Consider the following 11,460-nt stretch of genomic DNA (forward strand, 5'->3'; position numbering starts at 1 on the left):
GTCCCCCCGGGGGAGGGGGCAGTCTCTCGCAGCAGACTCTGCTTGCATCACGTGCACTCCTGTGGTGCAAGGCCTAGCACTTTGGGGGGTCTTTGATGGATTATGACACCCCCTCAGCTGCCTCTCATGTGAATGTCCCGTAAATGTGGTCTATGGGGTTGGGGGTTCCACAGCTGGGCCAGTTTGTAAGGGAGGATGGGTGTTTATTGCCTCTGACCAGAAGTTACACCATGCACCCCAAACCTCCTTCCCCCCATCTCAGCTGGGGGAGAAGTCTGTGCAAACCTGGCTTCTGTAAGCTGTGCTCTCCCCCCACCCCAAACTCAGCCAGGGATGATTCTCAGAGTAGCTGGTGGCTTTGGCCTTTGTGGATGCATACCTTTCCCTCAGCCTGAGATGACTGAACGATAGGTTTCCCTTTATCTAATCTCAGCAGTTTGACTCTCAGTCCAAAGTCCCAGTCAGGTATCTTCATGGAGGCTTCTTTGATTGTAGCTTCTTTATACACTTTTTGTTATAATGAGCAAAACATTATATCAATGTTTGAAGCATGAACTATTTCAGTCTCTGACATGGGGGAAGGAATGTCAGAGGGACAGCACTGCTTAGCAGTAGCCAAAACACTGGTCTGTTAGCAACACCCTCCAGCCACTAATGCAAAGAACAGCACTGGGAGGGTTGCGAGCTTTACCTCAGTCAGACCCAATACAGACTTGTGTCCTCTCATCCTGTTGCTAGTTGCCTGGGAGAAGAGATCGACCCTCACCTGGCTACAACCTCCTTTCAGGTAATTGTAGAGTGATTAGGTCTCCCCTGAGCCTCCTCTTCTCCAGGCTAAACAAGCCCAGCTCCCTCAGCCAATCCTCATAGGACTTGTGTTCCAGACCCTTCACCAGCCTTGTTTCCCTTCTGTGGACACACTCCAGCGTCTCAACATACTTCCTAAATTGGGGGGCCCAGAACTGGACACAGTACTCAAGGTGTGGCCTCACCAGTGCCGAGTACAGGGGAAGAATCACTTCACTAGTCCTTCTGGCCACACTATTCCTGATCCAGGCCAGGATGCCATCGGCCTTCTTGGCCTCATGGGCACACTGCTGACTCATGTTCAGTCTTCTGTCAATCAGTACCCCCAGGTCCCTTTCTGCCTGCCTGCCTGCTGTCGAGCCACTCTGTCCCCAACCTGCACTTCATGGGGGTTGTTGCTGGACCTGGCAGTCGGTCTTGCTCATATTGTTGGATTTGGCCAATCTATCCAGCCTGTCCAGGTCCCTCTGCAGAGCCCTCCTACCCTCCAGCAGATTGACACACCCAACTTGTTGTCATCTGCAAATTTGCTAATGGTAGATTCAATCTCCCCATCCAGATCATCAATAAAGATATTAAACAGGACTGGCCCCAACACTGATCCCTGGGGACACCACTAGAGGCTGGCTGCGAACTGGATGCAGCCCCATTCACCACTGCTCTCTGTGCTCGGCCATCCAGCCAGCTCTTAACCCAGGAAAGAGTGCACCTGTCCAAACCGTAGACTCCAGCTTTTCCAGGAGTATGCTATGGGAGATGTGTCAAAGGCTTTGATGAAGTCCAGGTAGACTACATCCACAGCCTTCCCATCATCCACCAGGCAGGTCACCTGGTCATAATGATGCCTGATGTTTTTTTGTCCTTTCTTTTTATATCCTTTTTATACATTTTTATACCCTTTCCCTCTCCTTGTACCCTTCACAAAGACTCCTTGTACCTTAGCCCTACATGTTTATAACTTTTGTAGTCTAATATTTAGCTTAGTTTGGGGGTTCTCTGGGGGGGAAGACAAAACATCTCTACTATCTCAGAACTAGAGGCTCCAACCTTGGACGGAGCCTCCTCTCTGGAACTAGGCTGTAGTCTCACTTGGCAGCAGGGGGGGTAATTAGAATAGGGGGACAATTGCTTCATTTGTTAAGTTTCTTATTGGGGGATTTTAGGTAGATATGCTAATTTGTGAGGTCCATAAAATTGTATATGCATTGTACACAGGGGTGTTCCTCGGCATGTTTTCCACCTTTGACGAGTGTGTGTTGGAAAACACAGTTTTCCAGCAAAACTTGTGTTAGTTGAGCAGGCCTGAACAAAGCCTCAGCATAGGCAGGCCTCAGTAAAAATCCTAGTAAAGTGTCATGAGAAGCTAAAACCTGGGAACCACAGCTGTGTTTCTAGGCTGTGAGAAAAATGTTATGAGAAAAGATAGGGAGTCACCAGAAGGATCCCCTGAATATGTGAGAACAGACTGCAGATACGTGTGTAACTATAATTAGAAACATCTGTAACAGTATATAAGTTTCTCGTTTGATGAAATAAAATGGAGCTTGCTTATATCTCACATTGAGACTGCTGCTTGCTCTCTCTCGCCAATCGTCAAGTGTGCACTTGGGATCCTATTAAAACCAAGGTAATACCCTTTTTCCCTATACTGCTGTGTCTGCCTCTTATTTTTACCAGCTTTTAAGGCATCAGTTCTTGGCGAGCCAGGCAGAAGAAAAGGGAACCCCAAAATCGAGTTCTGGATCAAGAAACACCCTGCACTCGCCGGCACTTCTGGAGGGAAGTGGCGATCCAGGATTGAGAAAACCAGGGAGTTTCTGAAAGCCCTAACACAGAAACACAGCATGAGACATGAGATCAAAGGAGAAGGATTTTACTGTTTCATTGGTAGCTAGCATTTAGGGGAGATCTCTAGGGGTAGGGCAGGAGTGTGGCCAAGGGGGGCCATAAAAGGGGGGTTAACAACCCCTTCTGCTCCCGCAGGGGGCTGTGAGGAGAGAGGGACACCTCTCGTTATTTATTCACTGGGGTCTACCAGTGGCCGATGGGGAGCCCGTGGCCCAGAGGTTAGGGGCAGGAGTTCAACCATCTGAAGGAAAGTGGTTCGAACCCTGCCAGGGTCTTAGATCTTGTGCGCATGCTCTTTTAAGCTTTTGCTGTCCTTACTCTGCTGCAGCATGGGAATCGCTGATTTGTTTCTTGTGCCAGACTCTAGGCTAAGAACTTTCTTTCCAGCTGTATCTTTTCCATTTATAAACAAAACATGAGTGGTGCATCTTCTGCTAACCCAAAAATCCCACAGGATTCCCCGCTGGGTCCGATCTTAAAAAACTGGCATGTCCTAACAGGGAAAAGAACCCCCCTGAACACGGGGGAACTCACTAGGCTCTTGTTGTTGGTGTGGCCTGTTTTGAAACAGAATGGGGGAGGGAAATGTCCCCATCTAGGTAGTTTGGACAACCAATTAATCACAGAATTACTAGTAGAACTTTGGGCCCAGGGCAGGTTTGATGAATTGAGATATGCAGAATTGTTTCTTGTATTCCTGAATCGAGAAGAGGCGTACAAACAAACAAATAAGGGCTGTTTTGAGATGGTATTACAAAAGAAGAAAATTGAAAAAGATAGAGAAAAACAGCCTCTAACCAGAGCTGAGGAGATAGACATGACCGACATTGATTTGATAGCGCCTGCCTTGCGTGGGGAGTAATCATACTCCCAGACGCAACAGGGGCCAGCCAGGCTGGGGGGTGGAAGCTGGCCCCCTCCTCCTCCCCTACCACCATTGCAGCCATTGGATCCCCCCCTTCGCCTTGTCGATACAGTGCTAGGTATGGGAGATGGGTGGCCACCACCTCCTCCGCCGCCACCCTCCCCAGATCGCCCTGAAGGCGGAGATGAGGGAGGAGCGGGGCGGTCTGGTCACCGCCCACAGGCCACCCTGAGGGCGGAGGCAGGGGAGGAGCAGGGGCGGATCCAGATGGGGAGGAAAGTGCATCTGCTGCTGGGTCCTCCCAGGCTGGGGAAAGGGGGAGCCAGGGGCGGCACTCGCTTTGCCGTGCGGTCTGTGGCAGGGCTGAGGGAGAAATAGCCCCAGTTAAAAGCGAGCCAGATGAATCTAGTGCAAACAGCTCCGAGGAGGAGACTGGGGATGGAGCTATAGCCACAGCAGCCAGTGGGCTTACCAGGAAGAAGAGGGGAAAGATAGCCCGAGAGGCTATAGGGGCTACTAGTCTGGTAGCTAAATGCACCAGATCTAAGAAGGATGAACCAAGGAAGGAGGAGGCTGTCCTAGAAACACCCTTGAGGCAGGCTGTCAGGAATCAAAGAGTGATTTAAATCAAAACTCTGTTCTCCCTCGGAGAGCTCCAACAATGGAGGGAGTCAGTTGGACGATTGAGGGAAAACCCAGAGAGGGTAGCCATGCAGCTTGAATTAGCCATCAAGGCACAAAACCCAGATTGGAGTGATCTGAATGTAATGCTGGATGAATTATTGGATAGCATGGAAAAGGAGATGGTCATTAAAGCTGCTATAAATGCTATAGAGATTCAGATTGCAGCTGGTACTCTTCAAGGACCTGTTAGTGATATTTTTCCTCAGATGGATCCAGGATGGGACCCCAATGTGCCAGAGCAGATAGCCAAGTTAAAACAATATCAAAAGTGGGTGGTCCTTGGGCTAAAATGTGCTATCCCTAAAGCAGTGAATTGGGACAAATTATATGCAATTAAAAAATATGTAAATGAGACCTCTACAGACTTCCTGAACAGGCTCAAAGGGGCTGCACAGAAATACACAAATTTGGACGTAGATTCCCTGATGCAGCAATCCCACTTAGCCCACATATTTATAGGCCAATCTACAAATGACATAAGGAAAAAGCTGCAAAAAAATGGATGAGTATTGTTGTGGTTTAGAGGATGTTAAAGCAGACCTTACCCTAGAGCATCTCTACCCAGCCTGGTTCAGCGCCTCAGAGCTCCAAACCCTATGTCCCAGGGTTGGAGACTGCACTCTCACCAGCTGGGGAGCCATAAGGCTAGCTCTGGTTTGTCTGCTTCCACAACCGGTGGTGATAAAGGAAGCGAGGAAGGTCTATGCATCGTGTCCATGGAAGATGTTTATTCTCATGGTGCAGCAGAGGCCAAAGACCTCCCAGAGGCAGAGATGCCTCGTGGGCGAAGGCCTCACATGCACAGACACATGTGGTGCATAGACACACGTGGAGCATAGACAACAAGATGGTGGAGGGTGAGGGGTTTTATAGGGAAACAGAGGGGCAGGGACAGCACACTGGCCCAGTGACCTCTGGGCACAGGGGAGGTACATGGGTGGAGTTAGGGTACAGGAACCAATAGGGAAAACTGGAGGGCGTGGCCAGGACCACGTGGGGTGAGGAAGGCAGGACAATAGGTGAGAATTACAGTGTCTTGGTTTGAAAGACAGGTGTCTGCCAAGAGAGGTTGAACCCTCCCTTAGAACAGAGAATGTGATTTTTTTTTTCCCTCCCTCCGAATTATTTAATTTTGTAAATCAAGGGCTTTCAGGCAAAGGTATGGGAAAAAAGGAATATCAGTTATTTACTAGTATCTATAAACAAACAATAACAATAATAGCAACCACAACTAGAACCAGAAAACCAATAGCAGATGACTTGTGAGCTGCTGAGCCTTTTCCCGTGTGGTGTAATCATGGTTGCAAGCAGCAGGGGCACTGTTGAGCTCTCGGCCGGGCAGGGCAGGTGCGATGACTCCCAAGCGGCTGCAGGTGGCGCTGTGGCGCAGGGTCAGGTCAGCGTCCAGCAGCTGCAATGGCGGGCAGGCTGAGAAGCACGCAAGGCAGCGAAACAGCTTGGAGCAGCGAGGAAGCAGGGCAGCAGGGGCGGGCGCCGGCTCTCTCTCTCTCCCTGGCCAGCGAGGCAGCGAGGATTTCTGCAGTCACAGCAGACGCCGCAGTCTCGTGCGGCAGAGGGCAGGGGCAGGCAGCAGAGGCCGCGGGACTCTCCCGGCAGCAGCTGCGAGGAAATGCAGCCTGGGGGAAAACGTGCCCTTCCCCGTGGGGAGAAAGGTTGAATCAAAGCTCACCCAGCCAGGAGAAGAGAAAAAAAAACAGGGCACAGTTGGATTCCCTCTGGTCCCAGGCGAAGAGCAAAAAAGAGCAGCCTCTCCTCTCAGCGTCCGAACCACGAGAGAGAGTTCCAAGGGCTGGCTCTACCCTTACCCTGCCCTGCCCAAGCCCAGCTTTTGTCTTTTACAAAAGACTTGATCGCTCTAAACATCTATTTGTTGCTTAGTAACAGGAATGGGAAGAAATTCTCAACCCCCGACATACAATCATTAAGAAAGGGGTATGGGGAACTTGCAGCTATTATCACAATAGAGTATGATATAAATAAGTTGTTGAATGCAGCCTGGAAAGTATATCAAAATAGGGATCCAACAGATGAGGATACAGAAGATAAGGAAGATAAGGGGGGGTAAACCCCACCACAAGAAAAAGCATGGTCAGGAGAAGTCATCTGGCAAACAGAAAAAGGGTCCCCCTCACCCTCCTCTAGCCAAAGACCAGTGTGCCAACTAAAAGAAAAAGGGACACTGGAAGAACGAGTGTCCAATGCAGGTGAAACAGACGCCCCCAGCTCCTGTGTTAGCTGTGAATGGGAATTGATGTGGACCGAAGGCATTATCCACCCCAGTGGAGCCTTCGGTTATAGTTAAGCTGGGGAAAGATGATGTTGAATTTCTAGTTGATACAGGGGCAACATATTCTGTGTTAAATACTTTAAAGTGGGAAACTGAGTCAAGATACTGTAGATGTGATCGGTGCCAGAGGGGTAAATAAAACAAGGCCTTTCTTTCAACCTTTAAAATTTAAACTGGGAAAACACTGGGTGAGTCATCAATTTCTATATCTGCAAATTCCCCAAAGCCATTATTGGGCAGAGATTTATTGGAAAAATTGGAAGTGGACATTAAATTTTCCAAAGAGGAGCAAGTAAAAGTTATAATTCCTGAATCTAAATTTGTCGAAGCAGCTACTATTCTCATACAGGAGTGTTGCGAAGAAATTCCTAAAGAAGTAGAAGATGCTGTCATCCCAAAATTATGGGCCAGTAATTTTGCAGGGAGATCCAAAAGAGCTGAACCCATGATTATTGCACTCAAAACAGAGGCAACACCGGTAAGGCAGAAATAGTACCCTCCGAAATTAGAAAGTTGTAAGGGACTAGCACCTGTAATTGAAAAATTTCTTAAATTTGGGTTGCTAGTGGAATGTGAGTCTAAATACAACACACCCATCCTGCCAGTTAAAAAGGCTGATGGTAAGAGTTACAGATTAGTGCAGGATTTAAGGGCAATTAACAAAATCACAGAGGACATACATTCAGTTGTACCAAACCCCTACATATCTGACCACACTGACAAAGGAACTAGGGTGGTTCACAGTTTTAGATCTCAAGGATGCCTTTTTCTCTATTCCAATCCACAAAAATAGTCAAGAATTCTTTGCTTTTCAGTGGGAAAATCCCGAGACAGGAAGGCAGACTCAACTCACCTGGACAGTGGTACCCCAAAGGTTCAAGAACAGCCCAACTATATTTGGACATCAGCTGTCAAAGGAATTGGAAGACTGGAGAAAACAAGAACCAAGAGGAGAAATCCTTCAATATGTTGATGACATCCTGATTGCAGACAAAACACGAGATGACTGCATCCAGCTCACTGTAAGTCTTTTGAATGTTTTGGGCCTAGGTGTAGGATTGAATTCTGTGGAATTTGGTTATGAGGATGGAATGGAAACAAGAGATCTCTGAAGTCAGGTTTTAGAGCATGGGAGTTTATTGTGAAAGAGCGTGGGTGTAAGAGACCTGCCAGGGCCGCAAGACGCAGCTCAAAGCAGGTCAGAGAAGCAATAGAGAGAGAGAGAGAGCCAAGAGAGCAATTTGCTGTTTACAATACAATAAATCATCTTCTGTGTTGAATATTCTAATTCTCCTTAACCAATCTAGAACAAGCGACAAACCCTACAACATTTACATACAACCTATAAGAATCATCGCATTACCATACGGGGTTATATTTTAAACCTTAAAAACTGCTTTTTGGACCCTCTGCCAAGCAAGCAGGGTCTGCTTTGACCCTTGGACCTGCCTGCAGGCAGAGGGTATTGTTTCATCAAGAAGGGGGATTACCTTCAGTCGGCCGTACCATTGTTTTCTAGTTGTTCATTAACTCAAAGCTTGTCTTCATCTCAATCTCGCTTATATTTTCCATATTCTCAGCATCTTTTGCCAGGTAATCATATTTATAAGGCTTTCCTATTTCATCTTCCCCAACACCTAGGCTGATATCGAGTCTCAAATGAAAAGGCACAGATTGCCAAAGAAACAGTCGTTTCCTTGGGGCTGGAAATTTTCTGTGGCCATCGACAACTCAGAAAGGAACGGAAAGAAGCTATCTGCCGACTTTCAGAGCCCCACACTGTGAGAGAAATGCAAGCTTTCCTCGGTATGGTAGGTTGGTGCCGACTTTGGGTGGCAAGGTATGGAATACCAGTAAAACCTCTGTATGAAGCCCTTAAGGCAGCTGAAAAAGGAACCATCAACTGGACAGAGAAAGCAAGATCTGCATTTAAACAGCTAAAACATTCCTCGATGTGTGCTCCAGTTTGAGGCTGCCAGACCTAACTAAGCCCTTTGAACTTTTTACATACGAGCAGCAGAATGTTACTCTAGGGGAACTGGCACAGCACCTTGGGGACCAGCGAAGAGCTGGCGCCTGTTTTTCAAAACAGCTAGACAATGTTAGCCAAGGGTGGCCTGGGTATCTGAAAGCAGTGGCAGCAACTGTCATCCTAATACAGGAGGCTCGTATATTCACCCTTGGGCAGCACATTTTCCTGTATGTACCCCATGCTGTGATCTCTCTGCTGGAGCAAAAGAGGGGACACTAGTTATTCCCTAGCAGAATGCTCAAATACCAATCTGTGTTTTTGGAACAGGATGATGTTACCCTAAAAACATCTGTTTTAAATCCTGCAATGCTTTTGTCATCCACATTACTTGATGACGTGCCTGAGCATGACTGTTTGCAGACAATAGAAGAGACCTATTCCAGCAGACCAGAGCTGAAGGATGTGCCTCTGAAGAAGCCAGATTGGGAACTGATAGCACTGTCCAGAGCTCTAGAACTGAGCAAGGAAAAGAAGGTAAACATATGGACTCATTCCAAATATGCCTTCAGTGTTATTCATGCCCACAGAGCTATTTGGAAGGAACATGGCCTGCTGACTGCTCAAGGTGATGGCATTAAGCATGCAAAATTAATCCTGGCCCTCCTGCAGAGCATTTGGAAGCCTACAGAAGTAGCTGTCCTGCATTGCAGAAGTCATCAAAAGAGAAAGACAACTCCTGAAGTGGGAAATTGCTTTGCTGACGAAATAGCAAGAGAGATAGCAGAAAAAGGCATACTTGCAATAGTACCACAGAAAGAAGTAGATCTGACAGGGTTTACTCCAAAATATGATCAGAGTGACCACAAATTAATTAAATTTCTTAAGGCCGTGATTAAAGAGTGTGGGTGGGCTGTTACACCGATAGGCCAGGTTGTAGTCCCACCCCGATAGGTCAGGTTGAAGTCCCACCCCCGCTCCTTCCAGAAATAGCACAGAGGGAACATGAGAGTACCCACTGGGGAACAGAAAACCTTTTAAAACATCTGAAGAAAGTAGTAATAAACAGAAGGATGACTGATATTGTACAGTCTATAACAAGCAAGTGTGAAACCTGTTGCAAAAACAACCCTGACACAAGCAAGAGAGTAGTGTTAGGAGTAACCAAGGCAGGGCCTCTCCTGGGAGATTACTGGCAAATAAATTTTGCTGAAATGCCACGTAAGGAAGGATACAAATATGTGTTGGTGTTGGTTGATGCGTTCAGTGGATGGCCTGAAGCTTATCCCTGTCGCACCAATGCAGCAAAGGAAGTAGTGAAAGCCTTGCTCAACCATATAATTCCAAGGTTTGGGGTTCCTTTGGGAATGTCATCAAATAGGGGACCACGTTTTGTTGCAACGGTGGTCAGGGATGTTAGCATGATTCTGAGACTTACTTGGGACTTGCATACACCATACAGGCCCCAAGCAAGTGGCAAAGTTGAACCTATGAATGGAATCATCAAGGCCCAGATTGGTAAAACCTGCCAAGAAACATCTATGACATGGGTTCAGGCTTTGCCTATAGCCTTACTTAAGGTCCGCATACAACCAAAGCGGAGGGACAATATAAGTCCCTATGAAATCTTATATGGCAGACCATATAATGTTCCCCATATCCCAGGGGAAATTCACATGAAGGGAAAAATTGATTTACAGAAATACTTAATGGCTTTGAGTTCTACTTTGCAGAAGCTCCAGAGGTTCATTGTACTGTCCAAACCTGTAGGGTTTGACACCCCTGCTCACCCATTTCAGCCTGGAGACTGGGTCTACATCAAGTGGTGGGACAGTGACCCCTTCCAAGCTAAATGGAAGGGACCATTCCAAGTTTTACTGACCACCCTCACTTCTGGGAAAGGTTGCTGGAAAAAGACCGTAGACCCACTACTCCAGAGTGAAGAAGGCTTCTGCCCCTGAGACCATCGAGAAGACAGAGACTGATGCAAATCAAGATGATGTGGTTTAAATTCTTCTTTACATGTCTGTTTGTTTTTTGCCCAATTGGTAACCATGACCCAGGACTCAGCCCAGGAGCTGCACAATATTGTGATCCAAAATGTATCCAGAGCTCTTAATATGAGCAATTGCTGGATCTGTACCCAATTACCACCTCTAGATGGGAGTGGTAAATGGCCATTGATCGGTATTGTGATGGAAGAGGAGCATACAGAAAGGTGGCAACGAGTCAAAGTCAATACTACCTTTCTGCCCCCTCTACCTGTGGCAGGATGCTCCCCCCTCCCCCTTCTCTCTCTCCCTGATCGGTCCCAGGAAATGGATGGCTCAGATTGGTTTGATAGCTTAATCCGGGCTATCTAGTAGTGACGGCTGGAAGTCTAAGGTGAGATACAGAGAGAATGCGAAAAATTTTTAGTGACCACAAATCCACACTTTTTTCCTATAAAAACACCATGAAATCTCAGCAAAGGTAAAAGCTTTTCTACATGGTCATTGGAGCGTGAGGTAAAGTCTTCTCCCCAGGTGTCTGGATGCAGCCCTGTGGTAACTTCTTGCAAGATTGCGGGAGGATTCTAATGTATCCCAGCTCCAAAATTGGATTTGGTAAGATCATTGGTTTCCTAAATTGTATTATTCCGGCTAATTTATAGGTACCTTTCTTAACTTGCATTTCAGCTATTTTATAGCTCAAGCAAGCATTTCTTAACTTGCATTATAGTTCAAGCAAGCATTTTTTAACTTGCATTTTTAACTATTTTTATAGTTCAAGCAAGCATTTACCCCATAATTGCAATTTAGCTATTATAGTTTTGCAATTATGCATTCATTGTGTGTGTATGTATGTCAATCTGTTCTGTTTGTATGTTATTTTCTGTGTCTAATAAATGGTATTTTTAGACTAATCGGCCAAATATCAAAGATCCTTGTGAACGGGACTAAGTCTTGGGGAGCTAGCTACCCTACTCTGTTGCTAGAA

General features: G+C 46.8%; 1 long non-coding RNA gene across 1 annotated transcript in view; it reads left to right on the forward strand.

Annotated features, from left to right (window-relative positions):
* LOC146425378 (uncharacterized) overlaps positions 1-11,460 on the forward strand; it is a 517,591-nt gene that overhangs the window by 35,453 nt on the left and 470,678 nt on the right. The window lies entirely within an intron of this gene.

This window comes from Lichenostomus cassidix, chromosome W (assembly GCF_008360975.1).
Source record: "Lichenostomus cassidix isolate B80296 chromosome W, HeHo_3.0, whole genome shotgun sequence".
Classification (NCBI taxonomy): Eukaryota; Metazoa; Chordata; class Aves; order Passeriformes; family Meliphagidae; genus Lichenostomus; species Lichenostomus cassidix.